At 29.2% G+C, this 18438-nt stretch overlaps 2 long non-coding RNA genes across 4 annotated transcripts; both read right to left on the reverse strand.

The window, feature by feature from the left end:
• Positions 1 to 9610: 9610 nt before the first annotated feature.
• LOC139770354 (uncharacterized) lies at positions 9611 to 11278 on the reverse strand. Its single transcript, XR_011717722.1, has 3 exons — positions 11087 to 11278; positions 10077 to 10393; positions 9611 to 9835 (listed from the first exon to the last, which is right to left on the reverse strand). It is a non-coding gene; the product is annotated as an uncharacterized lncRNA (long non-coding RNA).
• A 275-nt stretch (positions 11279 to 11553) lies between these two features.
• Positions 11554 to 18186, reverse strand: LOC139770355 (uncharacterized). 3 transcript variants are annotated; one of them, XR_011717723.1, is made up of 8 exons: positions 17636 to 18186; positions 16914 to 17353; positions 16507 to 16609; positions 16184 to 16333; positions 15692 to 15923; positions 14288 to 14485; positions 12277 to 12961; positions 11554 to 11697 (listed from the first exon to the last, which is right to left on the reverse strand). It is a non-coding gene; the product is annotated as an uncharacterized lncRNA (long non-coding RNA). The 3 variants fall into 3 exon arrangements; XR_011717724.1 differs by lacking the exon at positions 16507 to 16609; XR_011717725.1 differs by lacking the exons at positions 11554 to 11697; positions 12277 to 12961 and adding an exon at positions 13647 to 14006.
• Between the last annotated feature and the right edge of the window lie 252 nt (positions 18187 to 18438).

Genomic DNA, 18438 nt, shown 5'->3' on the forward strand with positions numbered 1-18438 from the left:
TTTTTATCTTTGATTTTAATTCGCTTTATACTTATTTAAAAACTAAAATGATAAAGGTGTCCAGACATAAGTCTTAAGTGTCCCGGCAATAGTACATTTACCTTAAAACTTAGAGTATTTATACAAATTATATGCATTCAATAATATAATTTACATAAAAGTATGTTCCTCAACACAATTTAATATGCTTCATATTGTAGTATTACTGTTAAAATATGAATAACAGATTAAATTATGTCTTTACACTAACATTAACATCAGTTTTTATTTCATTATACATACGAAATCATTCCTCGTCTGTCATAAACGTTTAGAAGAATTCCAGATTATCCTTTAGTGAGGCCTTTTCCAGAATTTTTATTTTAGTAATTTTGTCTTCTTTTTGTCTATCTCACTCGTTAACACTGACATTACTTTTTTTTTGTTATTGAATCTAATATAACAAAATTATTTTGTCATTAGTAATGCCTACTCACTAAGAGATTAGATTTGTTAGCAATAAATATATATTTGTCATTTTTAAATATTAATTATCATGCCAACGGTTAAAATAGCAAAGATAATAACTCTTAATAATTTTCTTATGATGTAAAATTGAAGTTATTTAAGTCTTTATTTCATTTAGAAAAGAAACATAGAGAAAAGTATTTTTTGCTTTGTTCTGAAGTATGTATATATAATTATGCTTACGTATTAAATTGCTTACGTGTTACATATTGGATATCAATCATTTTATTAACAACAATTTTAAACTGAACAATAAATATTTAAAAAATTAGTAATAATATTTAGAATGTATCTTAAAGTCCTATGCACGTTTGTACTTTTCTTTAGTGTAATAATTAATAATGCATCTCAAATGAGCAATTTACTTATTTGCATTTATACTGCGGTTATATATAATACTAAGTTACATAATATACAATTGTATTTGCTTTTATGTTTCACTTATTATATATATTTTACTTGTATATATTACGTTTTCCTTGATTCCTTTATAGTGCAACAATTTCGTTCATTTCTTGCTCCTGGAGTGTTGGATGATATTCACGGCGGTGTCTTCGAAAGTGAGAAAGTCGGCGAACAAAATAATTCCAATTAATTATGATAAAATTTCTGACCCGTCTTCCGGAAGAAATCTCAGTACACCTATTAAAAGTGATTTTTGGGACTAGTAATATCGTAAATAAATTATAAAGAAATCCATATCTATAAAAAATTGAAATAAAATTTTCTAAACTTATATTACTTATAAAGTGTTTTATCAGTTTATTAATCTTACTTTAAATTTATTCGATAATTAATAAAGGAATATATCCTATTACATATATGTACAAATAAAAAAAAACAGAAAGAAAGAAAAAGAAATTATTCATAAAAACAATAAAGGAAAAATATATATTGATGCAGAAATGACATATGTATAATTACATTTAACAAGAAGTATATAATTTCTTATCTGCAATTTATGATTAATTAAAAAATTATTACATAAAAGCGTAATACCATTTTGTTTTGTACTTTTAATTTTTTTCTCAAAGAACTTATTTAGAAAACTTTAGATTAAAATAAAAATTATAATTTTTTTAAATTTATTACTGAACTATAAATATATACGTTAACGAAATTCAATTTACCAACAATAGCATGTTAAAATAACACACAGGATAAGTATTATGCCCGTAGCTATTTCTAACCAAAAAAATACATTATCTTCTAATGTCGGAAGCTTTCTAAATCTGATTTCCGAGTCGGTCCGACGCTTCTTTTTTACATCGTTCTTGGCAAATACATCGTTTGGTAATAATGATGTCACAACTTCTGTTATAATAACTAGAAAAGTAACTGCAAATAGTAATTAATTAATATTTTTTTTTATTATTGGTTATCACTATAACTATGTCTATTTCTAAAATATTTAATTTGCAATAAATATTTCTTACTTTAGAGAATTATAATTTTGTTAGGAATAAAAATTTAGTATAAATCAATTTAATTAATGTTGTGTGTATGTGTAATAAGTATGTATAGATATGTACGTGTATAGAAAATTTAATTCTCAGGAAATATCAAGTTTTTTAACAAGAAAATTTGTTCTTGGTGTATATTGATATTTTAAATATTAAAATAAATAAAATGTAATGTACGTATATTTGTGTGTGTAATAAAATGTAAAATAAGATATGTACATGTATATATTATTTTATATTTTCAATTACCATTCAATAAAGATGTAAGTATTGTTAAATATGTTTAAAATCTGTGATGAGAAATTGGCAAATAAATCGAATACATTATAATATTAACTTATATAATATAGGATGTGATCCACTAGACGCTTTAAACGTTTCTGAGCATCATTTTGTCCTTGTTTAACATTTGATAAACAACAAGAATGAAATGTTTCCAAGAGCGTTTGGAACGCCAAGTGGAGATTGCACCCAATATCAATTATACTTACTTGAGATCAAAATTGCACAGATTTTCCATGATTGTGCCATAATATGGGACACTGTTTAATGACTTTTCTTTGAGAAAATTTAAGCAGATGGAAGATAGATGAAGTTTTCTTGATTCACTCTGTCGTAGTCACGAAACAAATGACATGGTTATTTTATATTGGAATCGAGAATATTTGTCTAATTGTTTATATAAAATCTTATCTTATGCGAAATAGTAGAGGTGCATGAAATCTAAAAAGTTCAATTGAGAAAATTAATTATCAAAAATAAAGAACTGGCCAAATTAGTAATAAAATATAACGATATAATAAAAAAAAGAAATAAAATAAGAGTGTAGTTTGAATTAATACAATCAGTCAATATTTGACATGATATGTACAATAAATTTCTTCTTAAAATGTGGATATTTGTTGTAATTAGGCAAAATAAATCTGAGAATTAGGAAGTTAATATTTAATAATAATAATTGCGAAGAGAGAAATAGAGATGTTTATATATATGTATTATCGTTACTCGACAAGGACACGAAAACCGAAACAATTCTGAATACTCGTATTTAACTTTGTCAGTCGGTTATTTTACTAAAATTATGTAAGTTAATTAATAGTATCAGCAATGCAAAATCAGAAGTGTAATATAAACATTTACTCTATAAATAAATCTTAATATTATTCTAATCAAAACAATAATTATATTCTCTAAGAATAACTAATTGTATCATTAATTTTATTTATATGCTCGCCGAATTGTCAACACATGATACGAAAATTGTAATAGCAAAATAATATGTTATGATTTATGATTAACACATAAATAATGATTGTCGACAAGTTTTGAGAGAAAGAATATAATCTCTATGACACAACTCAATCGAACGTATTATAATGTAGACGTACCGGTGATTTATTGCACTGATATCGAAAATGACATCGAATAAAGATAAAACATCAAAGAGTTAAAAGACTAGTTTGAGACTTTTATCTTACTCGTTACAAGAATTAATTGTTTTGCACAATCAATTCGTACGTCTTACCAAATGGGGTAATTACTTACTTCTATCTCGCTTGTTTCTATACCTCGCTTGACAATACGTCAGTGACAAATGTTCCTACAGTTTGTAGGAAACACGTACGTACATAGTCTTCAGTGCTAACTGGTTAATTATCTCTCGTCGAGCGCTATTGGTTCTCATATTTCTGCGCGAAATTAACTATCTCTCTAGGCGCTTGCAGATCGTATGTACCTACCGTTGTCTCTCACATTCGGCAAAATCTAAAATTATGTAGCCGTGCGCTCTCTTTCAACAATTTGCATATCTTTCCAGATGAATTTTTTTTAACATCAACAGATATTTCTGTTCACTGATAATTGAATCCAACAGTCAATGGGTTTTGTTCTCGATTTTTTTTCGCATAGTTGTATCTCAAGAAAACTATGTTAAAAAGAGAATGTATTTTGTTTTCTGTCTATTGTTATAGGTAGATTTGTTATACATATTTGTCATACATATGTGAAGTTTTTCTTACAATGCAATTTAAATTTTTTAAAATTTTAATATCTGCTTTTCAACTGCACGTTGTCTAGGGCTCGATTCTTGAATTTATTCAAAAGAAAAACATATGCGCAAATTCTGTTATTACACAAACGTTTCGAGTTGATTGGTTAAAAGCCATGCGATAGCCAATCGACTTGCAATTTTTCTATAAGAGCAGAATTTGCGCATACGTTTCTCTTGCGAATGAATTCAAGAATCGAGCTCCTCGCCGGTTAAAATTAATAGATACCTACACATACATGCAGATAAGTATGTAACATTCTATATTTATACGCACACACACATACGCACATACACGCACGCACGCACGCATGCACACACACACACACACCCACACGTACAATACAGATTGCAACAGTTTGCAACAGTGTTACTTTTCTTTAACATAATTATTTTTTGTTATTGATAATTAATTCTCTGCGATATTAATTCCAACCACAGGTGCTTTAATGAAAAAAGCTTTATGAAATTTATTAATAATTATATTTACATTCGTATTGTACAAACGAAGCAAAATAGTCAAAATATATATGCATTAATAAAAGTATATCATATAATTGTCAATTCTAATATAAGGTTCGCTTGTCGAAAGATACATATGCTGAATTAAAAACATGTAAAACTTAGAATATTTATATAAATTATATGCATTTAATAATATAATTTACACAAAAGTATTTCTTAACATAATTTAATATGCTTCATATTGTCTATTGTCATTGGTGTCAATGTTAAAATATGAATACCAGGTTAAATTATGTCTTTACACTGACAATTTCAGTTTTGTATTTATTATGATTATGCATATAAAGTATTATAAAGTCATTCCTCGTCTGTCATATGGTACAGTATCTCTAGGTGTCTACTCAATCGTTAAGTTTTCAGGACGCGAGAAGGAAAATAGGCGAAAAAACATGTAAAACCTAGAATATTTATACAAATTATATACCTACATTGAATAGTATAATTTCATAAAAGTGCATTCTTTAACACAATTTAATATGCTTCATATTGTTAGTATTACTATTAAAATATGAATAATATATTAAATTATGTCTTTACACTAACATCAATTTCAGTTTTTATTTTATTATGATTATACATACGAAATTATTCCTCGTCTGTCGTAAACGTTTAGAAGAATTCCAAATTATCCCTTAATGAGATTATCCTTAAGTGAGTCCTTTTCCAGAATTTTTATTTTAATGATTTTGTCTTCTTTATCTATCTTATTCGTTAATACTGATATCACTCTTTTTGTTGTCTAATAAAACAATTATATTTTATCATCAGTAATGCCTACTTACTAAGAGATTAGATTTGTTAGCAATATATATTTTTGTTATTTTAGAATAGTTTAGAATAGAATTTAGAATAAATTATCATACCAACGGTTAAAATCGCAAAGATAATAATTCTTAATAATTGTCTCATAATGTGAAATTTAAGTTATATAAGTCTTTATTTCGTTTAGAGAGCTTAAACTTAGGTAAGATTATTCTTTGTTTTGTTAGATATAGAGTCATCTATTTCTGATCAATTGCCTGAAATTAATAACGTTATTATTTTAGATCTCACATATTATATATAAAACGATATAAAAATGTATTCTAAAAAAGAAAGTCAAACAAGATCAAATTGACTGACATATTTATTTTGGAAGAAACTAAAGTATGTGTAATTATATATATATATAATATATATATATATATATATATATATATATATATATATATATATATATATATATATATATATATATATATGTATATATATGTTTACGCATTAAATTGCATACGTGTTACATATTGGATATCAATCATTTGATTAACAACAGTTTTAAACTGAACAATAAATGTTAAAAGAATTCGTAATAATATTTAGAGTGTATACTAAAGTCCCATGCACGTGTGTATTTTTCTTTAATGTAATAATGCATCTTAAATAAGCAATTAACTGATTTATATTTCTAATGCTATTATATACAACACTAAGTTACATAATATACCTACAATTGTATTTGCTTCTATGTTTCACTTATTGTACATATTTTTACTTGTATTACGCTTGTGATTCCTTTATGGTGCAACAAATTCTTGCCTTTGTTGCTCCTGGCGCGCTGGATGATATTCATTGCGGTGTCCTCGAAGAAAGTGAGAAAGTTGATGAATGAAACGATTCCAATTAGTTGTCATGATAATTCCGACTTTTTTCCCAGAAGAACACACAGTACACCTAATTAAATGTAATTTTTAGAACTAGTAACATCATTAAATAAATTATAAAGAAATTCGTATCTATAAGAAATTGGAATAAAATTTTCTAAATTTATATTACTTATAAAGTGTTTTATCAGTTTATCAATTTTATTCTTAATTTAGTCGACAGTCTCAATAAAGGAACATCCTATACAAATAATATAGAAGTGATTTATAAACCATAAAAAAATATATTGATGCAGAAATGATATATAATTGCATTTAACAAAAAGTACATAATTTCTTATCTGTAACTTATGATCAATTAAGAAATTGTTAAATAAAAGCGTAATATTATTTTGTTTTGTACTTTCAATGTTTCTCTTAAAGAATTTATTTATTTATTTATTTATTTATTTAGAGAGAGAGAGAGAGAGAGAGAGAGAGAGAGAGAGACAACTTTGGATTAAAATAAAAATGTGTCTAAATTTTTTTAAATTTATTACAAAACTATAAATATATACGTTAAAGAAATTTAATTTACCAAAAATAGCATGCCAAAATAACACATAGAATAATTAATATTCCAATAGCTACTTTTAACCAAAAATTAATATAATCTTCGAATGTCGGAAGCTTTCTAAATTTGACATCCGAGTAGGTAATCTGATGCTTCTTTTTTACATCGTTCTTGGCAAATACATCGTTTGGTAATAATGATGTCACAACTTCTGTTATAATAACTAGAACAATAACAGCAAATAGTAAAAATATAGTTCTAAATAGTTCTAAAATATTTAATTTGCAATAAATATTTCTTACTTTAGAAAATTATTTGTTAGAAATAAAAATTTTGCATAAATTAATTTAATCAATTTTGGGTGTATGTGTGAGTATGTATATGCGTATATAGAAAATTTAGTTGTCAGCAAATCAAGTTTTCTAACAAGAAAATTTATTCTTAGTGTATATTAATATTTTAAATATTCAAATAAATAAAATGTAATGTACGTATATTTGTGTGTGTAATAAAATATAAAATAAGATATGTACATGCACCTCACGTTGTTCTATTACATTTTATGTTTTTAATTACCATTTAGTAAAAATATAAATATTATTATGCATGCTTAAAATCTTTGATGAGAAATTAGCAAATAAATCAAATACATTATTATCTTATATGTACCTATATATGATACTATAAATTATCTTACTTGAGATCAAAATTCCAAAGATAATTGTTCGTGATTGCACCATAATATGAGACACTGTTTAATGACTTTTTAAGAAAATTTAAGCAGATGGAAGATAGATTTACTTTTTTTATTTTTTACTCAGTTGTAATCACGAAACAAATGACATTATTATTTCATATACTGAAGTCGATAATAGCAGCGCAGTAGTTTTGTCAAACAATTATTTATATAAAATCTTATACGAAATAGTAAACACGTGAATAGTAGGCATGAAATCTGAAAAAATTTTAACAAAGTTTAGTTGAGAAATGTAATTATCAAAAGATAAAGAAGAGGTCAAATTAGTAACAAAACATAATAAAAAAGAAGGAATTATAATTTGGATCGGTCTAATACTGTTAGTTGATGTTCAATACGTAAGTACCACAAATTTCTCGCTGTAAACCGTAGGTGTTTATTATTACTAGGAGAATAATGTAAAATTAGAAAGTTATATAAATATTTTTCAGTTACATTACATTAATTGCGAGACAGTATTTATATTTTTTGATGAGGAAATATAACTGACGCAGTGGGTTCACGAATGCAAAACAGTTTATTCCAATCAGATTACAAAACTTGCGACGCTCGAACAGTATGTATTATCTCGCGCGGCGACTCACTCGAGACTATGTGACAAGGTTACAGGCGTCAACAGCCCAAGAATACGCGTCGATATATATCGCGCTACCGGCTCGATAATAGTTACTTTGCGTCTCTAACATTTTTTAAAGATAATTCCATCATTAATTTTGCGTTTGTGATAACACGAAATAATAAGATTTAGCGAAATTTAAGATAATGTACATAATTAATTTATAAGTAATGATCGTCGATGAGTTCTGAATAGACGGGCCACTCGTTATCATTCTGATTGATTGCTATGACTGCATGTAATTTTATTACAACGAATAAAACAGTTGACGATAAAAGATTGGAGGATGTAACACTAAAGAAAAATTAGGTATAATAATTAACTTTGGGTGTAATAATTAAAATTATATTTGTTTGACAAAATGCAAAAATGAGTTGGAAATAAGAAGATCTTACCAAATAGGATACTCGTTAGTCTGTAATCGTTCTCTACATATATATGATACAATGACAAGTGAGTAGCAAGTATTCAACTTATAAGAGACGTACTCCTTAGTGTTTATTGGCCCATTTGTATGAGCGCTATTATTAAACTGTCTATCCTAAATGCTCGTGGAACATCACTGTTTTGTATATACGCATATTCTTTTTTTTAAAGAGAATTTAAAGTCATATAGAAATTTATTATATTTAGCTGTGTACATATCCTCTCTATGTGAATAATTTCAATATTATAATAGATATTTCTGTTCGCCGATAATCCAATCCGACTGTCAACGTGGCTCATTTCTTAAATATCTCGCTTTATATTAAAGAGAGATAGAAACTATATTTTACCGATTGTGCACAGGACATATTTTTCTATTAAAATGCAAACGTATATGTGAAGTAAATACATATGTATAGGGGAGAGTTGTCGAATGTATATCACTTAAGTTATTTCTTATTATATTTCCCTTTTAGTAGTGATTTTTTAATAGTTTGCAACAATATTACTTTTATTTATTAATATGATTTTTTTTTATTATTGATAATTAATTCTCTGCAATATTAAGTCCAACCGCACCGATGCTTTAATAATAAAAAATAAGGCTTTATGTAATTTGTCAATAATTATATTTGCATTTGTATTGTACAAACAAAACAGTCAAAGTATATGTATGCATTAAATAAAAATGTATTACGTAATTGTTAATTCTAATATAAGGTTTGCTTGTCGAAAAATACATATGCTGAATTAAAAACATGTAAGGTAAATGTACCAATGCCTGGACACGTATCTAATATATCTGGACATTTATATTATTTTAGTCCTTAAATAAGTTATAACGCGAATTAAAATCAAAGAATCAAAAATAAAAATATTTTTCTTGTATTATATTTTTATCTTTGATTTTAATTCGCTTTATACTTATTTAAAAACTAAAATGATAAAGGTGTCCAGACATAAGTTTTAAGTGTCCCGGCAATAGTACATTTACCTTAAAACTGAGAGTATTTATACAAATTATATCCATTAAATAATTACATAAAAGTATGTTGCTTAACACAATTTACCTCTACACTAACAACTTCAGTTTTTAATTTATTATGATTATACATATAAAGTATTATAAAGTCATACCTCGTCTGTCATACGGTACAGTACGTATCTCTAGTCCACTCGATTATTAAGTTTTCGGGGCCACGAATAGTAAAGAATATGATGGATATAGACGAAGCGGTGCCACTGTCACTACAGCAGGTTTCTAAAAGTAACAGATGGGTACTACAATTAGCTTGCAAAACCTAAAGAAATTATATATATTATATGTTATATTACATATTATATATAATTTTGTAATTAAACATTTAATAACCCAATTAAGAATTTTACTTGACTATATACTAGCAATGATTATAATCGTGGCAACGAACAGACTAAAGGCTTTTATCGAAAATTAGAAACATAAATAGAGAAAAGCGAAAGCATTTAAATCTAAAGCATCTACCGAAAGCAAGTAATAGATGGAAATACACAAAATCTTACTTTACTCACGAAGGGGAGCACCATGCCCCCGACCAGCGGCAGGATTCTGACCGCGCCCGAGCATGATCCGAGCATCGACCGGGGGATCGGCGGGGGGTCTCATACGACCTACTCTAAACATGGCCGAATTTTGACCGCGCCCGAGCAGGATCCGAGCATCGAACGGGGGATCGGCGAGGGGTCGCCCACGACGTACTCCACGGAAAACTGCCTGAGGTTCCTCAGCTTGACGCCGCGCTATCGCCTCCAAAGGCGCGATTTGGGCAACTCGTCGAACAGGATCTTCAATAATTGGAGGCTCAGGTGGACCCGGCCGCCTTACAACAATACATATATACATATACACCTATGTGTGTATGTGGTTATCTTATAACACCGTGAATAAATTGAATGTAAGCATGTTTAATTAGAAAAAAAGGAATAGTGCATCGTAGCAGCTGCTAATGATTTCATGATTTAATTGAAATAACATATGAAAACAAGTGATTATTTTTTTGGTACGTACAACAAGATTTTAATTATAGTTAACACATTATGTGTTAGAAGTTTAATATTTTATTTTGTACAATTAGAATTTATTTAATCGACTACAATTGGCGGATAATCATCGTGATTTTATTTTGTATTTTTATTTGTTTTTATTTGTTTATTTTTTTAATATCCTAAAATAAATTGCACACAACTATAAATCTATCATACATACAAATTAATTAACCCCAATCCCTCCAACGTTTTTTCAGCCATTTAATCAACGAGATTTTGACTGTTTGCCGTTTCGAGAGTAACTGAGCTAGGGCTCTAAAATTTCTACCTGAGATGTTCCCTACTATAACAACATTTTTTAGGGGTGGGAGGTGGGGGCTGGGGGAAAAACCACGGCCGTTGGTTTTCCGGAACAAACGACCGGAAAACGACGTTAGAAACGCGTGGGACACGAAAGTGCATGGTTGAAGGGATTAGGGTTAATTATAAAACTATAAAAACGTACATATTGAAACAATCCGACTTACCGAATATAGTATAAAAAGTCATACATAATAATGATTGATAATGCTAACAACAATGACCACATTGAAGAAATTATCCAATCATTATATAAATTGTCCTTTACCAACAAATCAGCTGAGTTTGGTATTTCATGTTCATGGTATATATTATTTCCAACGTCATTATTATGTGATAATCTTAATATAATGTGTTCTATAACCTCTGGAAAAATAATTATGTTTATTAAATAATTACGTTAATTATTAATAAATTATTTTTATAAATAATTAGTATTTATTATTAACGAATTAATAATATAAAAAATAATAATTTATTATAAATTAAACCTGTTCGTAAATTAAATTATCGTTAGATTAAATTTATTTACAAACGTTTGTCATTAGTTTATTTATCTAATGTTTGCACAAACGCGCGCAAACGCGCGCACATACAAAAAGAGAGACAAAAATATGGATTATTATACCACTGAGTAAAATTGCAAATACAATGATCGATATTAATCGAATCATAATGTGAGATTATACTATTCTTTTCTTCACAAAATTTAATTATACGAATTTGCTCTTTCCTTGATTTATCCACTCGTTATCTGTTGTGTTGTTATGCCAATTGTCTAAAATTAATAACATGATTATTTAGATTTAGAATGTCGAATATGGTAGAATGTCGCAAATGGTGGAATAAAACAAAACATAACATAGAGAGGTATGAAAACTTTGAACAAGATTTGAGAGAAAGTTACAAGTACAAAATGAAATATAATAGAAAATAATTAAAGATAATTACATTTTGATTTTAACTAGCAGTGTTAATTGATGTTCGGTATGTAAGTACAGCGAATCTTTTAAACCATATGGATATTTACTGTTATTAAGAGAATAACGTTGATCTAAGAATTAGAAAAAGAAAATTAATAATGATAGTTGCGTGGCGACTTTGGTATAGATGTATTATTATTATTTGATGATGTCAAAAAACTATAAGATCTTTGAAATAACGCGTACCATACTTACATCAGCTTATACTCAAACCGTTATTTTGTTGGAATTTCTAACAAAAATGTCGATAACATAATCAATGCGGAAATAAATGTTGAAAATAATTATAACATACATAATTTTCGATTAATATTATACTAATCAAAACGACAATTATGATCTCTAAGCATAACGGATAGGGATAAAGATCTTACCTTCTTACCACATAAAATGTTCGTCTTTATGTCCTCTATATATGACAATAGATCAGCGACAATTTACAATGTGTAGAAGACTAAGGGCCTTCGCACAATGAAAAATATAAGAAACAAGGAACGGATATTAGCGATTGGAAATAAGAAATCAGGAATAAAGCTGGTGTAACATTAATACACGGCTTCCGATAGGTTAAAAATCTATTATCTGTGTTATTCTCTGTTTCCGTTGCCTGTATTTTTCATCGTGCATCCAACTTTATTCTTGATTCTTTAGTCCTAATATCTGTTCCTTGTTCCTTATATTTTTTATTGCGCGAAGGCCTTAATTTGTAGGGCATCTAGCTCTTTGTGCTGATTGGATTATTCAGATAAACGCTATTGGCTGTCGTAATACCACGAAATTATCTCTAGGCGCTTGCAGAGATCGCATTGTTGTCTTCCATTTTTAGTAAGCGTCTAAAATTCTCTAGGAATATACATTCTTTCAACAGCTTGCATATCTTTCCAGTTCGAATATTTTAAACATTAACTGCAGATATTTTTGTTCATTGACACTTGAACCTGTGGTGATCTTAACAGATTTCATATCCGAATTTCTTGGAGCGAAAATTATCTGGGCCTTCTTTTTTTATATGTATAGAAAAATAATTGTTAATCTAAAAGTTTTTCGCATAAGTCGTATCTAAAAAAAGAAACATAAAAAAAGATATTTTTTATCAGCTATCATAATAGTCAATTTCGTCATATATCTATATTTTAATTTTTTCTTATAACGCAATATTTAATTTATTTCTTTGATTTAATCTTTGCTTTTCAACTACATGTTGCTTGGCTTAAAATTAATAGATAATTTGTACATTCACAACCAGATGACCAAAATAAGCATAATGTACACATGCTACATGCAACACACGCATATGTAGTTCACATTACTTTAACATGCAATTATTTTTTATTATTGATAATTAATTATCTTTTTTATTATTGATATTACAACCACAGATGCTTTAATAATAAAAAAATGCTCTATGAAATTCATTAATAATTATATTTACATTCGTATTGTACAAACGAAGCAGTCAAAATATACATGCATTAATAAAAGTACATTATATATTTGTCAATTCTAATAATGTTTGCTTGTCGAAAGATACATATGCTGAATTAAAAACATGTAAAGTAAATGTACCAATGCCTGGACACGTATCTAATATATCTGGACATTTATATCATTTTAGTCCTTAAATAAGTTATAATGCAAATTAAAATCAAAGAATAAAAAATAAAAATATTTTTCTTGTATTATATTTTTATCTTTGATTTTAATTCGCTTTATACTTATTTAAAAACTAAAATGATAAAGGTGTCCAGACATAAGTCTTAAGTGTCCCGGCAATAGTACATTTACCTTAAAACTTAGAGTATTTATACAAATTATATCCATTCAATAATTACATAAAAGTATGTTCCTTAACACAATTTAATATGCTTCATATTGTATTACTGTTAAAATATGAATAACAGATTAAATTATGCCTCTACACTAACAACTTCAGTTTTTAATTTATTATGATTACACATATAAAGTATTACAAAGTCATTCCTCATCTGTCATACGGTACAGTACGTATCTCTAGTCCACTCGATTATTAAGTTTTCGGGGCCACGAATAGTAAAGAATATGATGGATATAGACGAAGCGGTGCCACTGTCACCCAAGCAGGTTTCTAAAAGTAACAGATGGGTACTACAATTAGCTTGCAAAACCTAAAGAAATTATATATATTATATGTTATATTACATATTATATATAATTTTTTAATTAAACATTTAATAACCCAATTAAGAATTTTAATTGACTATATACTAGCAATGATTATAATCGTGGCAACGAACAGACTAAAGGCTTTTATCGAAAATTAGAAACATAAATAGAGAAAAGCGAAAGCATTTAAATCTAAAGCATCTACCGAAAGCAAGTAATAGATGGAAATACACAAAATCTTACTTTACTCACGAAGGGGAGCACCATGCCCCCGACCAGCGCCAGCGGCAGGATTCTGACCGCGCCCGAGCATGATCCGATCATCGTTGACCGGGGGTTCGGCGAGGAAATCGCACACGACCTACTGCATGGAAAACTTGTTCCTCATGATGAATAATCGGAACAGCTTCAATAATTGGAGGCTCAGGTGGACCCAGCCGCCTTACAACAATACATATATACATATACACTTATGTGTGTATGTGGTTATCTTATAATACCGTGAATAAATTCAATGTAAGCATGTTTAATTAGAACAAAAGGGGAATAGTGCATCGTAGCAGCTGCTAATAATTTCATGATTTAATTGAAATAACATATAAAAACAAGTGATTATTTTTTTGGTACATACAACAAGATTTTAATTATAGTTAACACATTATGTGTTAGAAGTTTAATATTTTATTTTGTACAATTAGTATTTTTATTTGTTTTTATTTATTTATTTTTTTAGTATCTTAAAATAAATTGCACACACAACTATAAATCTATCATACATACAAATTAATTAACCCCAATCCCTCCAACGTTTTTTTCCGCCATTTAATCAACGAGATTGTGACTGCCGTTTCGAGAGTAAATGAGCTAGGGCTCTGAAAGAGTGATGGCAAATATCGCCCATTTTTGAGACCTCGAATTTCAAACTTTTTTTCATGGCAAATAGTACTATTAGATGAAACATTAATCCCAATAAAATTTCAAGATGAGCATAGGCACGGTTCCGGAGATACAAGGGAGTGAAAATACGGGATATCGAAAATTCGTATATATAAGAGTAACTTTGTCATTTTTAGAGATATTTTAAATCCGCAAGCGGGTGCTGTTTCGGAATCGTTTGTACCCGTTTGTACCACCGCCAGTTTTGTTTGTACCCTTAAGGGGGTGATTGTACCGAATTTTCAAAATTGGGGTAAGAGCTATTTTCGCCATTTTTAGAGATATGTTAAATCCACAAGCGAGTGCTGTTTCGGAATCGGGTACAAACGATTCCAAAACAGCACCCGCTTGCGGATTTAAAATATCTTTAAAAATGACAAAGTTACCCCCTTGTATCTCCGGAACCGTGTCTATGCTCATCTTGAAATTTTACTGGGATTAATGTTTCATCTAATAGTACTATCTGGCATAAAAAAAAGTTTGAAATTCGAGGTCCTAAAAAATAGGCGAAAAAACAGGTTTTCCCTGATGTTCCCTACTATAACAACTTTTTTTAGGGGGAGGAGGGATTATCCCACGGCCGTTGGTTTTCCGGAACAAACGACCGGAAAACGACGTTAGAAACGCGTGGGACACGAAAGTGCATGGTTAAAGGGATTAGGGTTAATTATGAAACTATAAAAACGCACATATTGAAACAATCCGACTTACCGAATATCGTAATAAAAGTTATAGTATAAAAGTAATAAACTATAAAGAGTAATAAAGATTGAAGTTATACATAATAATGATAACAACAACCTTGAAGGACTTATCCAATAATTATCCTCTAAATTGTCCTCTACCAACAAATCAGCTGAGTTTGGTATTTCATGTTCATGGTATGTATTATTTCCAACGTCATTATTCTGTAATAATCTTAATATAATGTGTTTTATAAACTCTGGAAAAATAATTGTTTATTAAATAATTACGTTAATTATTAATAAATTATTTTTATAAATAATTTGTATTTATTATTAACGAATTAATAATATAAAAAATAATAATTTATTATAAATTAAACCTGTTCGTAAATTAAATTATCGTTAGATTAAATTTATTTACAAACGTTTGTCATTAGTTTATTTATCTAATGTTTGTACAAACGCGCGCAAACGCGCGCACATACAAAAAGAGAGACAAAAATATGGATTATTATACCAGTTAGTAAAATTGCAAATACAATGATCGATATTAATCGAATCATAATGTGAGATTATACTATTCTTTTCTTCACAAAATTTAATTAGACGTATTTGATCTTTCCTTGATTTATCCACTCGTTATCTGTTGTGTTGTTATGCCAATTGTCTAAAATTAATAACATGATTATTTAGATTTAGAATGTCGAATATGGTAGAATGTCGCAAATGGTGGAATAAAACAAAACATAACATAGAGAGGTATGAAAACATCGAACAAGATTTGAGAGAAAGTTACAAGTACAAAATGAAATATAATAGAAAATAATTAAAGATAATTACATTTTGATTTTAACTAGCAGTGTTAATTGATGTTCAGTATGTAAGTACAGTGAATCTTATAAACCATATGGATATTTACTGTTATTAAGAGAATAACGTTGATCTAAGAATTAGAAAAAGAAAATTAATAATGATAGTTCCGTGGCGTCTTCGGTATGTTCAGATGTATTATTATTATTATTTGAAGGTGTCAAAAACGTGTAAGATCTTGGAATAACGCGTACCATACTTAGCTTATACTCAAATGGTTATTTTGTTGGAATTTCTAACAAAAATGTCGATAACATAATTAATGCGGAAATAAATGTTAAAAATAATTATAACATATGTAGTTTTCGATTAATATTATACTAATCAAAACGACAATTTTGATCTCTAAGCATAACGGATAGGGATAAAGATCTTACCTTCTCACCACATAGAATGTTCGTCTTTACGTCCTCTATATATGACAATAGATCAGCGACAATTTGTAATGTGTAGAAGACTAATTTGTAGGGCATCTAGCTCTTTGTGCTGATTGGATTATTCAGATAAACGCTATTGGCTGTCGTAATACCGCACGAAATTATCTCTATAGGTCTAGGCGTTTGCAGATCGCACCGTTGTCTTTCATTTTTAGTAAAAGTCTAAAATTCTCTAGGAATATACATTCTTTCAACAGCTTGCATATCTTTCCAGTTCGAATATTTTAAATATTAACAGATATTTTTGTTCACTGGCAATTGAACCTGATGATCTCAACAGATTTCATATCCGAATTTTTCTGGAAAGTTATCTGGGCCTTCTTTATTTATATGTATAGAAAAATAATTGTTAATGTAAAAGTTCTTTGTATAAGTCGTATCTAAAAGAAATTTAAAAAAATATATATCTTTTATCATCTATTATAATAGTCAATTTTTTATTTTAACCTCTGCTTTTCAATTGTATGTTACTTGGCCGGTTAAAATTGATAGATAATATGCACATCCACAGATGGTCAAATAAGCATAATGCATACATACTTTAATAACATACACGTATATCACTTTACTTTAATGTGATTATATCTTATTATTGATAATAAATTTTGTGATATTTCATTCAAAAACTTTTTAATAATAATGAAGTGTGTTTCGTGCTCGACCTGATTTATTTTGCGGAGCGTGATTAATACCGGAACCACTCAGAAAGAGTGCGAAACGAGGGGAGGGCTGCGGATAAGAGAACGACTATCGTTACAGCGATTAATCTACACGGAGACTCTTAATAAATTTCACGGACACTGTCGTGGCTCGAATTGCTCGGAAATCTTGTCCGCGAGGCAGACTCCGAGCGCGAACGCGACACGACGACAGTAATCCGGGGCGAGCTCCTTTGATGAGCTCGATGATCACTCTCGTAGAGAGTGCAAAGTCTCTGCACACTCACGCACTTAGCGAGGATGGTTGGACGGCGATGCCGCGCACGAATCGGTGATGAAACCACGCACAAAGTTTGCTATTATGCCGAGATAACTTGATGCAGAGACGTGCGAAAAGAGTCTGACCTGCGATCGTTCTCTTCCGCCGGGAGGGTTCTCAAGGGACGGAAATAAAGGCGAGATCCGGAACGCGGCGCTCTCTGATTGATCCGATGATTGATGGAGTTGCGCTGTGGGCACAATTTTCGCGAGCAAAGACACTGCGCGTGTCAGGAGTCGCGCCGTGCTCCGATTTTCGACAATGCCGGCATGCGCGCACCTGTACGTGGGGCGGCGTCGACGCGTGATCGACCACGCGGGACGGCGCGGCGTGATCGACAACCCCGTGCGGATCGAATTGGTGCCACGAGACTGACAGCAAGCACGTAGCAGTCAGCCTCGCGGCCCGATTACAAAATATGTTCGATCCTTAACAAAGTGAAACTTCATGAAATTTGTTAATAATTATATTTATATTTGCATCGTAA

Source organism: Temnothorax nylanderi, unplaced genomic scaffold (genome assembly GCF_030848795.1).
Source record: "Temnothorax nylanderi isolate EJ_2023f unplaced genomic scaffold, tnyl_v1.0 TNYL_tig0029_pilon, whole genome shotgun sequence".
NCBI classification, from domain to species: domain Eukaryota; kingdom Metazoa; phylum Arthropoda; class Insecta; order Hymenoptera; family Formicidae; genus Temnothorax; species Temnothorax nylanderi.